Here is an 18,468-nt window from a genome sequence, read left to right on the forward strand (position 1 = left end):
ATGAGAAGCTATGACTCTTCCTCTTAAATATCTCTTTCTCACACACAAACACAAACTCTGTCTCCCAGGGTCTCATATCTCTCCACCATTCTCTTGTATGTCGCTCATACACACTCTCTCTCCCTAGAGATATCTTGCGTTCCCTCATATGTCTCTCTAGCTATCACTCTCGTTGTGAAATATCTTTCTCTCTCGCAGACACAAAACTCCATCTCTCGGGATCTTATTTCTCTCTGATATTTGTTTGTATGTGAGTCACATGCACCCTTTCTTCATCTCTCTCACACCCACACACATAACCCAGCCTTCTGATCCACTCGACTCCTATCTCTAACGCACACTAGCTAGCATCTTTATCTTTCTATTTATCTGTTTCTCCATCAACCTTCTTTCTCGCCCTCACTCTTTGCTTCCTATCACGCACACTATGTATGTTTCTCTCTACATGCAGTCAAGTGCCCTCTTTTTATCTTTCTCTCACACACACATAACTTCACCCTCTGAACCACCCGGCGGTCATCTCCAACACTCAAACTAGCCGATGTCCCTCTAGCTAGCATCTCCATCTTTGTATCTATTTGTAGTTTCTCCGTCAACATTTCTTTCTCACACGCACTCTTGCTTCCTATCGCCCACACTATATATTTCTCTCCATACATGCATTTATAGGTTGATCTCTTTTGCACAATCGTTGTGTCTCACTCCCTCTGCTCGCCATAGATGCATGCTCCATCCCATGCCACTATCTCTTAAAGACAAAAACACATGCTCAATTGTCGGGCCTTCTTCCCTACACTCTCACATGCATGCATATTGCCATACCGATCTGTCTCTCCCATGTCGTTGATCTTATGACTTATGTCTTCTTTCTTTTATCTTGATCATGCGCGCGCACACACACACACATCCACGTATACATGTATACCTCTCGCACATGCATGTTCAAGGTCTCTATGTCTCCATAAGTAGTTAATTACCCTCAACCCTAACGCCACATCGAATCGTTCTCTTCTTGTGTGCACATAACTTCCGTCTGGATGGGTAAAACACACACTCACACTTAACAATCTCCTTCTAGCTACCCCCCCTCTCACTCTTCCCCTATATCCCCGAAACTAATAAGATCATCCCTTCGTTTAATTCCCGCCATGCACCATCGATATATAGTAGTCTTCCTCGGTGTCTCCCGAACAAACACGTTCTCTCGATGTCGACTCCTCTCACGCGCACACCTTCTCTTCCCTCTCTACGGGCCTTTTCTCTCTCGCACCCCATCGTTGGTGGCCTCTTCCATACACATCACCTCGCTGTGATGAAGCCACGCACACTTAAATTACATCCGCCACCGAGGACCCCACGTCACACACACACGCGCGCGCACGCGCGCGCACCCCCCTCCCCCCCACACACACGCACTCACCCACCCACCCCCCCCCACACAGAAAGACTCCATCTCTCTCTCACACACACACACACGCATGCACCCACCCACCCCCCAGACACACACGCATACACTAAGACTCCATCTCACACACACAAGCTCTAGGCGGAGCATTTGTTCCTACCATCCTTCGTCCAACCTTACCCGTATGATAAACAATCACCTTAATTTACTTGTATAACATGAACAAATTCCACTTTACTTTAGTAGTTAGCAAACTTATCATCTCTACTCTTATAAAAAACCGAGTTGGTGATGATGGTGTGCCTGCCATCTTGTAATATAGACCGTCTGATCTATATCTAATGGATAGAAAGCAAACTATGATAATTTTACAAAAGATACCCGCACCTCTCTCCACATCCTTATCTCCCACAACCTCATTACTGACCAATTAAAAAAGGAAGTCTTTGGAAAAATCTAGCATGGTGGCCGCTGCCGCCTGCCGGCGCCGCCCATCCCCATGCCTCTGCCCAGTCCAACCACCAGTCACCACCACGCTCCACTCCTCCTCACCTTATCTCTCATCTTTCATTTTTTTGATGAAATTCTTGAGATACCAGTTTTCTGATAAAATTCTTGAGATATCATTAGTTTTTACACATGGGATTACTCTTGCATGGGTCAATCACAACAGGTGTTTTGTAAAAAAATGCATATTGATGTTCCGTGCAATGCACGAGCATCTTGCTTGTAATTATATAACGCAAATCACGAGCAGGAAGTGACACTTTTTTTACACAACCACGTTAAAATGGCCACGTAAATCACTAGCTAAAGTGTAATACCATTATACTTATATCCTGATGCAAAAGGTTGAGTACATGTCCGAAGAGTAGAGTCGCACACACGCACTCTGTCTCTCAGAATCTCACACACACACCAGTTACGTGACGCCCACTTAAGCAGACACGTATGTTACAATTTGTGCACCCTTGGGTACACGTGATGGTGCGCAGTTATTTAAGCCGGACGGCGAACCCAAACAGTAGCTGCATTCATTCCCCTCCCGTCGCCTCTTCTCTCGTCGCCGTCGCCCGGTAGCCATGGCCCGGCCGAACGTAACGACATCCGCCATACTCCCGTCAGAGCGGCGCTTTAATCTGGAAATTTTAGTGGTCATGCATGCATCTTTTTGTGCTAGCACTCCTATATAAGGGTTGACCGGTCGCTTCCCGCCGACGTGCGCGGGCGGTGGAAGAGGAAGCAGAAGGGAAGCGGGCTGTGGAGTAACGTTTTTTACCACAATTTCTTAGGAAACTGGGTGCAATAATTGAGTAGTTTTGCAAACTGCCAGTACTACACCTGAAACGGTTCAAAACCAATACTCCCTTGCCAGCGTGCGCTTCCCGCGTGAAATGGTCAGCGTCGCCCTGGAGCGTCAGTGCCGTATTAATGCGCGGCCAGAGCGGAGGCGACCTCTCACTGGCGTCGGCTTTGAAGCCACGCGACGGCCGAGAGAGCGCCGCTTCCCGGTGCACGCGACTGCTCCGTGTCGAGGCTGGCCCTAGTTTGGATGAGTCTCCATCGTGGGGAGCCACACTAACTGCGATGATATGGATCGTTCCATCTATGAAGAACACGTGGGACTGGAACTACAAGACACACATGTACCCAGGAGTGGACGTACGAACCTGAGTAATTTAGCGCAATAAGTGAAGTAGAAAGGCACAAATAGTATGAAATGCATGGCATATACGCATTTGTCTACTACGTACCACTAAATGTTGTACGTGCAATGCACGGTGATGTTATGGAGTACGTGCCTAAGTACTATACTACTACTATATTAATTGGAGGCACATATTAGGTTTTATATTTGTTTACGTGTATGCCCCGAGACCTTCCAACTAGACGTGTCTTTCTCTCCGGGTCGCACTTTGTATCGTTCATACCACTAGTACTACTACGTGTGGTCTCCGACCCAGAAGTGGAAGAAGTGGAGACGCTCTACCATGTTGTTCATGTCCCACTCCTTTCGCTGACGTGTGGGACATCCAGCACGTGTCGTGTTTGGCACTCCTTTGTCGTAAGAGTTGAAACGCTAGCATTCATCAGGAAAAAAAATCAGCAGCGATACTATACCACGCGGTTTCCTTGCTCCTCGATATCGGAAAGAACACTTCCGTTCGCCAACATGTGGGACATTGACCATCCTGGTCCACTTGCCATGCACGCAGAACTCCAAGGGAGAGTCACCCCGGTCGTCGCGCCACAGTAATAATGACTAATGAGCCGTCAAATCACAGGCCCAACCTTTCCCACTGTGAAGTTGCTCGGACGAAGGAACCATCATGACTTCGTTGAATTCCGCTTCTTGAAGAAAACTACTGTACCAGTAGTACTGCTAGCTACAGTAGTTACTCCAGCCGAGGCCTCCTTTCGTTCATAGGACAGGAATTTTATAGGAGTATGAAAATCATAGGAAGTGAGATGACATGCATCTCAATTCCTATAGAGAAAGAGATGCCATTTGATGCATAGGATAGGAATTTTCCATTGGGTCTAGGCTAATGTACTGGTAATTTGCTCAAAAAACTAAAGTAGTAAATAGTAGTACCGGTACATGCTCGTACTCAGACACAGACACACACACTAACTACTACTCCCTCCGTTCCAAAATACTTGACTTCCATTTGTCCAAAAATGGATGTACATATATACTAAAACATGTCTAGATACATCTATATTTTGACAAAGGGAAGGCAAGTATTGTGGAACGGATGGAGTACTAGTACTACTACTTCTCACATGCTGGCCAGACGCCGTCGTTCTCCTTCCCGGATTTGTCGGCGACACCCCACCGTGCTTGGATCTCCGCCGACCTCTCCACAGCAGCGCGTGCGTCCTCTTCTTTCTTGCGGCGGCAGGCCTCTCTTTTCTTGAGTGCTTTCTGACTTCTCTGCTCCCTCTGTGCGGCTTTGGCCGCCTCTTGCTCTACCGCCCATTCGGCCTTGGCAGCTTCAAAGTCCTCCCACGTAGGTGTGAGGTCGCGAGCGGTGATGAACTCGGCACGGCGGGATGCCATCGCTTCCCTACCATTTTGTGTGCGGCCGTGGGCGGCGAGGAACTCGGCGTGGCGGGATGCCATCGCTTCCTTACCGGTTAGTGTGCCACGTGGTGGCATGAACGACGCTTGGTGAGAGCTCTGGGGTGGAGTGGCCGGACAACCGTATCTCTACTCTTATAAAAAACCGAGTTGGTGATGATGGTGTGTTCCTGCCATCCTGCAATATAGACCGTCCGATCTATATCTGACGGATAGAAAGCAAACTATGACAATTTTGCAAAAATATACCCGCACCCCTCTCCACATTTGCAGATAAGGACTTCCCTCGTTCATCTTCGTCTCCCACGAGATAAACAGCTCGTATAAATGCATCTTGATGTTCCATGCAATGCATTGGCCTCTTGCTAGTAGTGCATTGGTTTGTCAAGAGCTCAAGGACAGAAGACGAAGGAAATTTGGATTCCCCTTCAATCCTGGTCATTTATTACCGAGTAAAATGCATTGGCGGTCACCGAACTTGTGTTGATAGCTCACTTTGATCATTATATTATACGTGATGCACACATTAGCGCACACCGTCCATAGAGGTAAGTAGCATGTACGCGTGCAGACACTCACGCTCATGCTGTCAAACCATGCTAATGCATGCACGTCCCCCCTCAATCAAAGTCCTGCTCATGGCGCAACGCAAACGGCGAGCCCGTCACCTGCGCGCCCCGACGGTGCCTAACATTACTATTTAGACGTTTGATGGAGGCCTCCGCGAACGCCGAGCATGTATTCACCTGGCTCAACACCAACGGTCATACTCGGGACTCGGCGCCTTGCTCACGTATATCGTCCACCACAACGACAATATATAAAACAGCCTAGCTAGAGAGAGTACTATGGTACGGAGTATGTACTATCGTGAGCGACCGATCATAGTGCCACTGCACACGAGTGTGTGTCTGATCGATTCGTCCATTATTCGTAAGTTATTCATGGTTGTGTGGTGTCTAATGGTGGTCGTCGAAGGCTAGCTGGCGACAAGACCGGTTGCATGGGCGCCTGGTTGTCAATACGTGTCGCATACACTTCAAAGGCTCGTCATCCAAGAGTTAAAATTTTACCACCACGCCAGCGTCTGACCGCCCTGGCCTACCGAAACCCCTTCCATCGCTAGCACGCGCTTCCCGCCTGAAACGGTCACCGTCTCTCCAGAATGTCAATGCCGCATTCACCGGACTTAACTGCAGGTGTAGTTGGTGTGTCACTGACATGCGGGCCAGATGCCCATTGGGCCCACATGTCAGTGACCCAACGCACCTGAAGTTAAGTCACTGAAGCAGCGTCCGCATTCATGCCTGACGAACCTACTCCGGCGCCAGCCGTCCATCCGTCTGCCGCGGCTGATTGCCATTCGCCCGCTATATTAACTTGAGCCCCAACTCCCAGCCATCGACAAAGACCCACACTCATTCTCCTCCGGTCCCTTCCTTCTATCGACACCACTCCAACCATGGCCTCCTGGCGCTCCAAAGCTCTCTTGGACGTACTGTCGCAGGAGCAGACAAAGGACATCGGTGGCTCCACTCAGGGCGTGCTTCAAAGGTCCCTTGGACGTACTGTCACATGAGCAGACGAAGAAGATTGCCGGCTCCCCCCCCCCTGGCAGCCCTCCACCGCCACTACCACGAAGCCGGCGCGCGTGCGCGGGCGCAGCCGGCAGCGAGGAAGAGTAGTACACGGTAGGTCGCCGGCGCTCTGGTCCCAGGAAGGCCACCGCTCCTCCACTCAGTCAACGCCAAGCTTGGTGGGATAAACATCGGCGGCCGATTAGCCGCTTGACGGCAACGTGGAGGTGAAAATCTTCAGAAGCTTGTGCTCCGGAGGAGGAGGTTATCGAGGCGGATGAGGAGGAGGCAAAGGCAATGGCCGGCTTTCTCGGGTTCATGGCCGGACATGGTGGTCGGGCGCCGGCGATCGTTTAGATTAGGTTTACAGTAGTTTTAGTACGGTTTGTGCGAAATATGTAATGAATTTCATCCAGTTTGTAGGAAAAGTTTTCGAAATGTAATGAATTTCATCCAGTTAATTTGAATTTTGCTTTGTTTGCACGAATTTCGTCCAGTTAGTTCATATAGTTGTCGAAAGGTATGCGGGCAGCATTGGATGGCATCCATCATGTCCTCGGACATATGCCGGTGTAAATTTGTGGGCCAGCACTGGAGATTAACAGTGCTCCATTATTTGGCAGGGAATAGTTATCTCTATCAAAATCAGATCCGCCGTGTTTCGTACTCCTCCCACGTCAGAGTGTAAACTCTTGCTCACATAATAATGGAGCAAGTGGAGGGCACTGTAGCACGTCATCTCACTCAAACTAGCCCACCTAACGCGCGGGAAAGCACCGCCCTCGTCATTTTGTTCTGGATTTCTATCGATCGATCGCACGAAAATGTTTCGCTTTGCAAGTTCAAAAGAAAAGGCGGCACACTTATGACTCGTACGCGTCGCACCCCCGACATTCCGGCTCGCACGCCGCTCACCAGAAGGGACACGCGTTGTCTTGCAATTTCACTGACATGTGGGACTGCAATTGAATAAACCGTCGATAGCCGAAATCTAATCGCTCGGCGGGCGTCGGCTGACAAGAGAGAGGCGGGGGAAGGAGAAGTGATTGCCCGCCCGCCGCGCATGGACTCCGAGAAATATATGCTGATAATGTGAGATGTGGGAGTCCGGACCGCTTCCAAGCCCTCCCCCCTCAGACGCCAGCTGCCCGCATTCATAGCAAGTAGTACCAGTAAAATACTGGCCTATAAGCCCGCTTATGTGGAGGAGAGAGAGGCATTGACAAAGTCAAGGAGTGGGCTCTGCAAGAGCCCGTCTCTACACGTGCTCCTAGGTATAAAAAAACTAATTCTAAAAAAAGAGGCATAAAAAACAATTGTGTCTAAAAAAAGAAAGGTTAAAAACATTTGAGAGGAAATAGATAGAGAAAGTGAGAAAACGTTGTAACCTTTATAGCCAACCTTACAGTCAACACTATGGTAGCATTACATGAGGAAGGAGGGAGTGGTGCACATGCCAAGTTCACTGGGCTGCCGTGTTTCACACTCCTCCATCGTAACAGTGGAGACAATAGCTTTCATCAAAAATAAACAATGAATACTCGTTGCTCGTCCTCTATATCGGAAAAGAATACTTTCCATTCGCCGACATGTGGAACGTCGACCATCCTGGTCCACCTGCCATGCACAAAATTATCCTGGTCCACCCCGGTCGTAGCGCAGGCCCAACCTTTCCCGCTGTAAGTTGGTCGGATGAAGGAACCATCATGACTCTGTTGAATTCCGCTTCTTCAAGAAAACTTACTGTACCGGCAATACTGCTACCAGACGTGAAGACTGGACGGCACTGTACCACGTCATATCACTGAAACCCACTAGGCCAAACTAGCCCGCCTAGGATCTGTACTCCCTCCGTTTCAAAGTTAGTAGTACAAAGTTGAGTCATCTATTTTGGAACGGAGGGAGTACGTCTCTGTACTGCTATGATTTTGTGTTGTACGTCTCTGTACTTTTGCTACGATTTTCCTACCCTATAAACCAAATGAGGCCTGAATGTATCCGTGTCGACTATTGTCTGATCGATCGCTAAGCCTACAATTTTAGGAGCTTGGGCTATTGGCCGATGACGACGGATAAGTATAAGCGTACCACGAGCTCATCAGCCCCAACGTTTCTCTTCGGTGAGTGTTTTGCAAGTACTATAGCTGGCACAGTAGCTAGCCTACTAACACCAAGAATCATCAAACAAGCCCTGCTAATATGATAAACAGTTCGAACTTACATCTAAGCATGCAATATATTACATCAAAAGCCGGTGAGGATACATCTGTTTCCATAACTCGGAGAGGGTTCGCATGATTCACTATCAAACAAAAGTAGCAAGTACCGCCCACACAAGACAGTGCACTAGCTCTAAGATGGTTTGATAGCACGCATTGTTCTGGTAATTAAACACAGGGCAATGAAAACTACCCTATAGGATTAGCGTGACCAACTATTTCTTGTCATCGATCTCTCGGGCAATGACCACAGCACGGACAGTGGCATGGGAATCGATCTCTGGGGCGATGTCCACAGGACTGACCATGACATCGGAATCGATCTCTGGGGCGTTGTCCACAGGATGGACAGCGGCATCGGAATCGATCTCCGGGGAGATGTCAACAGGACGGACCGCGACATCGAAAACGATCTCTGGGACGTTGTCCACAGGATGGGCCGCGACATCGGAATCATCAAGGACATCCACCGGCACCTGCACAACCCTAACATATTAGCAAGCACATTGCAAATAATCAAAAACCACAACTATGGTAAGCCATTATTTTTTACCTTGTGCAGCTCACCGGGGGATCCCATCCCTCCGGGGGCCATCTCCTCGTCCTTGATGGAGGCCATCACCTTGCCAGGGGAATACTGCTTCTCAACGGTGACTATCTCCTCAAACTCGGCCTTGAGCCTCGCATAGGTGGCCATTAGAGTTTCTGGGGTAGGCACGGTGGGGCCCTTGCTGTTCTTCCAACTTTCTTTGAGGAGTTCGTCTGCCAACATCGTCAACTCTTTGGCCAGTGCTTGTTTCTTGGAGTTCTTCGTCTCCATGGGTTGGCCGGCCAACATGGTCAATCATTGGTCGGTGCTCGCTTCCTGGAGATCGCTCTCTCCAGTGGGTTGTCCGCCGACAACTCTTTGGCTAGTGCTCCAGCATCCATTAATGAACTGACAAACAAAAGCAATCGAAAGGAAACCACAATCGCAATGAAAACAGGAAAAGAATAGGCTGTGAGAATTGGTCGGTGCTTTGCAAAAAGAAGATTCTTGGAATGAAAATATAGTAGCATCACTGATTCGCCCACCTTTCCTTCATCGGTACAGGAGAAAAATGGCAGAAGTGAGTAGCCTGGAGTGAGGTTTTCTTCAAGAAAGGGGAGAAAGGGCTTCAACGAGCGTTCCAGTGAAATGATGGTTGCTTCGTCCAGTCCAACTTCGAGGCCACTTTGAGGCCACTTTACCACTGCTGGTAATGGTGGGTTTTGTGATATGACGGGTCATGACGGCCACACCGGGGTGACCGGTGAGTCTCGACTGTAGCACCTCGCTGTGATTTGGTGGATGGCACGCGGGCCCGGATGCTTTGATGCCCCGCATGTAGATAGAGCAGCTAGTCATATAGGAGTGCTCAATATTGTGAACCGCGACCAAGGCATAGAGGAAAACAAGAGAACTACGTAATTAATGCATGGGTTTAATTAGGGTAGTTTTGTAAAGTACGGGATACATTCCTCCAATCACAAAATGCCTTGGTTGATGAGATTTAAGATTTGAGCCAGTACTGCACGTGGTGAAATCTCTAGAAAGGCAAATACTCCTTTCCGGTTTACAGGACTATACTAGCAAGTACTAGTACTATAATAGTTGGCTCAAATAGCAATTTTGACTCATGCAAGAGCCTGGCTATATGCGTGCTCCAAGGCTCCGCACCACGCCCCACCCCCTACACAAAGACTGCCACGTTCGGGTTGCGCTTGGCTCTTCGCCTCTTCGAGAAGACGAACAATGATGTTACTACTACTGCTTCTACAGTAGTATCGAATCCACTGCCGCATGTCCGTCCACCGCGTGCGGGAGGGATAGCCACCGCGCGCATGGGCGAGGGAGAAGGCGTGTAGTAGTAAAATCAAGCTTCTCCTCATTGTACGAGTTGACGCGACACATCATAGCACTGGCCCCACATGGTTGCCTCTAAACTTGGCTGAAAGACCCGCAATGTACAATACTCCATTTGCTGCAACCTCTAACATTTACCCCGCCACAAATTAAAATATATATTCCTGTCTTGACCAGATGAGCGTGCAAACTAGAATCACCAGGATGACAGGTAGGGCCACAAGATTATTTTAATCAAAAAAATAAAGCATGGAGCCGACCCCAACGATTTTAAGCTTACAGGCACGGTACACGCTATCCTAGACTACTCTACACATGAAACTGCCACACGAGCGTCCGGGCTGTGCTTGGCTCTTCGCCTCTTCGGGAAGTCGAACAATGATGGAGTACTACTATAGTGGAGGAGTACTACAGTATGCCTCTAGCCATCTGACACCGATTGAACTGCTGCATGTCCACAGCGTGCGGGAGGGAGAGCGTGTAGCGAACGAAAGCTTCTCCTAGTCCTGCCAGCCACCACGCTCATGGGCGGGGGAGGGATGCAGCTTCATTGACTTATTGCTCCTGCCTTTGCATCTATGACAGGTGGGCCCAACAGGTCGGTGGCCCACCTGTCATGCAACCAAAGGCAGGTGCGGTTAAGGCGAGAGGGCGTTGTAGTAATCAAACTTCTCGTTCTTGTACGAGTTGACGCGACACATGCAAGCACTGCACTCGATATATTTCAATAATTTGCGTTTACCGATGCATTAGTTACTCCCTCCGTTCCTAAATATAATAAGTCTTTTTAGACATTTCAAAGGGACTACAACATACGGATGTATGTAGACATATTTTAGAGTGTAGATTCACTCATTTTGCTTCGTATGTAGTCACTTGTTGCAATCTCTAAAAAGACTTATATTTGGAAACAGAGGGAGTACAACACATGCATGCATGTCGTGACTTTCCTTTTAATACTTCCATGTGTTGATTTGATGCACCTTGCCAAATTTTGACTACAAATTTAACTAACCAAATGTTCATGCATGTCACAAAAAATTACGGGGCTGTTTGGATTGTGACTATGTTTGTCTTATGTTGCCACATTATTTTTGCCACACTTGGCTAACTTGAGTTGCTAAAATTGTTGGACCCACTTTGGCTTGCCTAAGGGAATCTTGCCACACTTTTTGTGTCTATGACATGTGGGGTTCACTCCTAATAAAAAAATCTTTTCTTAGTTGTGGCTAGAACCAAACACCCACCTAACTTGGTCAAATTTTCCTAAGGTGAGGTGTGGCAAAGTGTGGCAATATGTGGCTGGAAACCAAACAGCCCCTACATCATTGAAAACTATGTTCAAATATGAATCAAACGATATAATTTTTGTTAACATGCACTAACATTTTGTCAGTTAAATCTTTGGTCAAAATTTAGCACCAATTACAAAGGGGCCCAATAAATATTGTACTCTCACATTTTGTTTTGAGGATACTCCCATATACTCCATCTGTTCCCAAATATATGTCTTTTTAGAGATTCTAACAAGTGACTACATACGGAGCAAAATGAACGAATCAATACTTTAAAATATGTCTACATACATCCGTATGCTGTAGTCCATTTGAAATGTCTAAGAAGACTTACATTTAGGAATGGAGGGAGTAGAAAATATAAATAATAATGCATGTTGGGGCAGCCCACGTTTCCGACAATTTTAGTTGTGGGCTTGTTCACAATTTTTACGAGGGGGTGGTTGTTCATTTAATGGAGGGTCTTGTACCAGACTTGAACGATACAAAGAGCGACCTGGCACATCGTAACACCACTTGGAATAAGCGGGTAGCTATCTCAAAAAACAATCAACAACTAAAAAAAGGCGACCTGGCACATACACAATTTTAAACGATTGTTTTGATGGAGTGAAAAAGGAAAACTACCTCACTACGTATATATAGGACGGAGCCTCCGCGCTTGCTTGCTAGGGTTGCTCTATTCACACACTCTCATCCTCTCCTGATCTAAACAAGATAGCGGTGGTAACACTGTCTTTCTCCCTTCAAAAAACACTGTCTTTCTATCCTCACCACTATTTACAGATCCGGACGTATCCCCCTCCGCCGATGAAGGGGAGGAGGGGCGGCATTTAGGCCGTCGTCGACAACGAGGGAGGAGACCCACTGTCGGCCGCACCGTTATCTCTGGCCGAGCGCCGGCGCTGGAGGTCCTCCGATCCCTTTGTCGTTGCCCTAGTGTGGGCGGATCCGGCCTCCGCCGCCCACCTATCCACATCCCGACGACATTCAGGTATATCTTCCTTCGAAACCACCGTAGCTCTACTTCCCCAGCTCGCTATGTCGCTGCATGTGCATCATTTTCTGCCTCTCAGCCCCTCTCGGTCGGATGGTCCAACGTCACCTATTTTTTTCTATTGTTAGAGGTAAAGCTACTTCATGGAGTCGAATCTTGTACTTGGTTCAAACAATAAATAAAGTGGGGGTGGGGGAATTTAGTATGTGCATCGGACTTGGTACAGATAGGAAGGATAGGGGGTGAAAGTAGTACAGACTGGTCATCCAACCGGTCTCTTGGTCGAAAAGGGAAATATACAGGAAACGTTGTACACAGTGGTATGACCAGGACTAGATTTGCTATCCACACATAAGATGGTTGCATGCATCATTATGCTGCAGAGGCCGGGGGCACACCTCCATTTCCAAAAAAAATCATAGGAGTAGGTGGCTAGAGTGAACAAAAATGGGACCAACCCAGATATGTTTCTTGGATGTTTGTTTCTCGGGGCAACAAACTCTGAATCGCCACTTTATGCCCCGGTTTAGGTACATGGTGCTCGACTGCTGGTGCACCCACTGTCCCATGCCCTTATACCAAATATTTAGCTGTTATTAATCTAATGCCCCTGGTAAAATGAAGCCATGCCACTGTTATAAGCCATGACAAGTTTAGCCAAATGTTTTTGCCTGTAATTGTTTGAGACTCTGACTGTTTCCTCTGTAGCTATTTGTGCAAACAGGGATATCCATTTCACCTTGTTGTTGTTGTGACCTTTTGGTGCACTGCACAAAACACTTCTTAAAAGAAGTGACTTTTGTGTTGTTTAACTGGAATGTCAGAATGATATTTAATGCATGTGTTCATCTCTATTTTGGTGCTGCCATGAGAAAATAATGCTATTGTTTACTAGTACACTTGTACTCCCTCACTGACAAAACCAATTCTGAAATAGAAGGCCAATCATGTACTTGGTTTCACCAACTGGTGAGGAGAAAGAGAAACAGAGCATGAAGAGGAAGAAGAAGAAGAATAAACAGTGCTAAGGTGATATTGCTAAAGCCGAGGCCTCAGTCGAGGCCATTCAAGGGCTCCGGCAACGTCTACCTTACATGTGAGACGATCCTCCAGGGAGCCCTTCCACTTCTGCGTATTGTCCATGATGAATTTGAGGCTACTTTAGAGTAATATGCTAATGTCTTTCTATCCTTTCTCACTAAGCTAATGAAGGTTTCACCTTGTTCCTACTTGTGCAAACAGGGATCATGTTGTGCCAATCATACATTTTAGTGGAACTACACAAGACAATACAATGAACTGTATCCCAGCCAGTGCTTTAACTCTGCTGGAAGTTCTTGATAATCTTTCGATATAATCTCAGCACTGGTAAACAAGAGTGATGTCAACCATACATTTGAAGTGCACAAAATATATACTATTGAGTGATTCCATTGAGTGCTTTATCATCTCTTCTAGGACTACATGAATAAGCTTTTTTGCTCAAGTTGGTACCGGCCTATGGCCTTCATCCATATTAGTTTGTTGTCATCTCTATTTGTATCGTCCTACTGTCATGAGAAACTCATTTATCTTTGCACGTTAAAGTTTTGCAACCTATGATACATGGCAATGCGTTGAGTGTTGAGCTAATTGGCACTGATTAAATAAACAAGTACCTCTGTTTAAGCAAGACTACTATGTTGCTAACTTTACCCATTAAGATAATGAGGGAGCTTCTATTTGTTAGTGTATCTTTCATCAACTAATCCCACTATTACAGTAATCTCACTCCCTCAATATATGTGCCAACAGGGATGCTCGATTTTGGTGGAACTGCACAAAAACTTTGGGTGCTTCATTGCCTCGACAGCTTCCTTCCTTTCCTGTCAGTCACTAATCTCGGCTTGCATTCTTCCTTTGCTATCAGTCACTTGGCTTATCTCGGCTTCCAGTCAAAAGAAATAGTAATTGATATGCTACCTCACAGAGGTTGGTACTGGTCTTTATCCTGATTATTGTGCTTGTCATATGTATTGGTAATTTGGTATTGTGGTACTATTTGTCGATTTCATAAAGGAGTAACTTGGAGCCTGAACTCGCAGGCAAATCATTACATTGGGTGATATCCGTAGAACTGCACAAAAAGATCAGATGGACAGGTACTTATGCTGTGGCTATGTACTCCAAAGTTCACTCAGACAAGCATCGATGTTGACAAGAAGAAGTGCCTATATTCATTCGAGTATCAACCAGCGTCAACCAGTTGTCAAACTCCAAGTATTAGGAGAGTGAACGCCAAAAATATTGCTTGGCGCATAGCCCAGAAAAACGCAGTCCAGTCTTTGGTCCCAACTTGAGCCTTTTGGTTATCGGCACATATGGCAGCGAACTGTATGGCATGGAGTCTAAAGATTACAGACAAGTTGATTCAAGCGTATATTCATCTGGCACCTAATCAGTCTGCATGCTAGGGATGCTCCATTTTAGTTGAACTGCACAAAAAATTTGGGTGGTTCATTTTCTCAACCACCACCTTTCTTGTCTGCGATGTAGAATTTTGGCGAGCTACAGGACCAAGATGAGCCAGTAAACTAGTTGGATTAAAGTAGTGGCCAAGTTTCTCAAACCTCCCTCGGCACGAGGCCACTATTTGAGGATAAACCTACAAGCAAAGTTCAGATTGTCTGTGTTTCCTCTTATGTACTCAAAAGTTTACTCGTACAAGCAATAATTTTAGCAAGAAGTACCTCCGACTGAACACCATTTACCAGTCTGTACCCTAGGTAATTAAAGTTCGTCCATGGATGATATTTGTTGTGATCTCAATCATTTTGATGCATAAACATACTGAACATATGTATATCTGAATCTTTTTGTGAATTATCTATGAATATTGTCGTGTGATCTATCAATCATTTGGATGCATAGACATGCTGAACTTGTGTATATATGAATCTTTTGAGTTGTTGATTGTGAAGGTTGGCTATGAATATGAACGTGTCCTATGAACCTAAGTTTGATACGAATGTTTACCTTTTCTGTTGTACTTGTGTGTGAACTTGTTAGTATGCCTACTGTGGGATTTGTGACGTGTGGGTGTCAACGGCACACCTTCTTCCCGAGAAGAATTGCACCTGCTTTGTTAGGGTAGCAACGGCGCATCAGCTCTTTTTAATCTTTTTGCTCTGTATTCCCCCTCCCCCGCTCAACCCCTGCCGTAATGTTTTCGGCCTCAAAACAAACATAGTATTGCGTTGTTTTTGGGGCTTGATGAAAAATTCAGTGTTGGTTTCTGTAGGTTGGCCCGCCCAGCAAATGGGTTGCTGGTCCACCACGGACTGGGAGGCTAAAAATACAAGTTGTATGGTGCCGAGGCAAGTAAAAAACGCCATCGAGAGCCATCCACTGAAGAAGAAAAATCGCTCCTGGTGTGCTTCTTCAGTCGCGCTACCAGCCCCCTCTTTAATCCAGTTCGCTCGGGGATCTAGCTGGTATCATTTTTTTCCAGAGGACGAACAAGTATTAGCTAGGCCTAGGTTTTGTTTTTTAACATGCATAGCCCACGACATACGGAGACAGTGGTTTCAACTTATTTTTTGAGGTCCATACCGGCCTATGGGCTTTTTCTAAAGATCGGCAGCCCAATGTATTTTTCTTAGTAAAACGCAGATCTCTGTTCTATTTATCTATATATAAGAATAATAATGTTGTCTCCAATTTATGTTTTCCCTTCTAACCACATTATATATATTTATATTATTACTCTTATCGTATATTTTATAGAGACTTATATATACATTATAAAAACATCCCACGTGTTATTAACTTATAAAAGTAAATGTTTAACAGAAGTTGGGAACGAAAATCCTGATTGTTTTTGACTCACAGGCAAGGAAAATCCTGGTGATTGCGTACAAAAGCTTGCGAAGATTTTAATGACCAATGAAATAATAACGCGCTCATTTTTATTTTGAGCAATAGCTCGCTAATTTGTTAATTTTATATATATAAATGTGCCGCTCCGGTTAATTTTTTGATAGTACTTGCTCCTTCTAACCTAACATTATATATAGAACGAGCCCAGCTAATTCGTGTATTTCAAGAAAGTGCAAACGGGCTAGGATTTCTTAGAAAATATAAATGGGCCGCATTGACGTGAAATTATTTGTTCACCCAGCCCAGTAAATGGACAAAACATGGGTTAAATATATGCCACATTTTGGCAGGCTGACATGTGGGCCAATAGGTCGAAGCCTACGCAGGGTGTTGTCAACTTGGTCAACAAATGATTATGACATCCACAGCCATTGGATTTATATCCAACAGCCGGCATGCACCTTCAATCTCTCGTCTTCTTCCTCCAGCGTCGCCGGGACCGCCTGGTCCGGCCTCCGGCAGCTAGCGGCTCTGCTTAGCACGCATCGCTGCGAAGCGCAACCCCACCGCCGGCCAGGCTATCCCTCCACCCCTCCACACCTCCTGTTATTCTCCACGGACTGCAGCCCCACCCACACTAGAACCAGTTATAACCCTTCTCCTCGTCTCAATCTGCGACTCCACTGCCGCGTCTTCCCATCTCTGGGTCGTTCCCGTCCAGGGCCTCGCCGTCGTCCACTGCCTCGCCGCGCTCGGTGCGGCGTGGTCAACAAACGAGAGTCATCGGAAGAGGACTATACGTGGAGAGCCTAATGGCTGGAACCCACGAGGTCCATGGTCGCACGCAAGGAAAGTTCCTCCTTATTAAGCTGAAAAAAATGTGTCCTCCCCTGACAGCTGGGAGCCACCGGCTGTATCTTCGCACGGAATGAAGTTCCTCCTTGTTATGTGAAAAAAATTATTCCTCCCATTGACAGCTGGGACCCGTCAGATTTAGTGCCTGACTTGTGGGCCTACTAAGCGGACGTGTACGCAGGGCTTTGTCAACTTAATCAACAAATGATTCTAGCAGCTGGACCGTTGGATGTTAATCCAACAACCGTGCTCCTTCTTCAACCTCTGTTCTTGCTCCTGTCTCCCGTGGGCGGCACCGCGGCAGTGCTGCCGCGCACCCGAACCAGTCAAGTTTCCCACTCCTCTCCATTTGCGACTCCACTGCCGCGTCTTCCCCATCTCCGGGTCGTTCCAGTCTGGGGCATCGCCGTCGTCCACCGGCCTTGGTGCGCTCGGCACGGTGTGGTCAACGTGGTCAACAACCGAGAGTCATCGGAAGATGACTGTACGTGAGAGGCTGACAGTGGGGACGCACCATGCCCATGGACGCATGCATGCAACTGCAACCTCCTTACCCTGAAAAATAATGTTTTCTCCCCCTAACTGCCGGGACCCACCAGCTACATCTTTGCACGCAAGGAAGCGCGTCCATATTATGGGCAAAAAAAATGATTCGCCCCCTGACTGCTGGGACCCACCAGCTACATCTTCGCACGCATGGAAGTGCCTGACAGTCGGGACCCACCTGGTCGAAGCATAAGTAGCCTTGTCATTCTGGTCGCGAACGTGTACGTACATACGATCGGTCTGTCTGCAGGCTGCAGCGATGAACCGTGGCCGTGCAAGGAAGGGCACGTGTCGTAGTAGAGGCGTGCACGTCTCGTAGTAGAGGCGCGCACGTAGCATGTACACGTACGTACAGCGGCCAGGGTGCAAGAAAGTAAATACGGCCACGTATGTACATACGGGCGGGGCCTCGAACGCCTACTCGTGCATACGTACGGCCAGGGCTCGTGTACATGGTTGTGGCTGGGTTGGAACAGAGAAACGTCGTTGTCGTCGTGTTCATGAGGAGCCAACCGGCTGGGTCAGAACGGAATGCGTCATCGTGTTCATCGGCAGCCAACCGGCTTGGACAGAGCAGGCGATGGAAACGAGGCCTGACGTACCGCAGAACGGAGGAAACGACCTTTTGTTCGACCGGCCACGGCGGAAACGGGATCCTGTTCATCAGGAGGGGTCTCGCGTACCGCAAAACAGAGGAAACGGACCTCCTACGGTCGAAACGGGGTCCTATTGATCGGGAGGGGTGT

This window comes from Triticum aestivum, chromosome 6D (genome assembly GCF_018294505.1).
Source record: "Triticum aestivum cultivar Chinese Spring chromosome 6D, IWGSC CS RefSeq v2.1, whole genome shotgun sequence".
NCBI lineage: Eukaryota > Viridiplantae > Streptophyta > Magnoliopsida > Poales > Poaceae > Triticum > Triticum aestivum.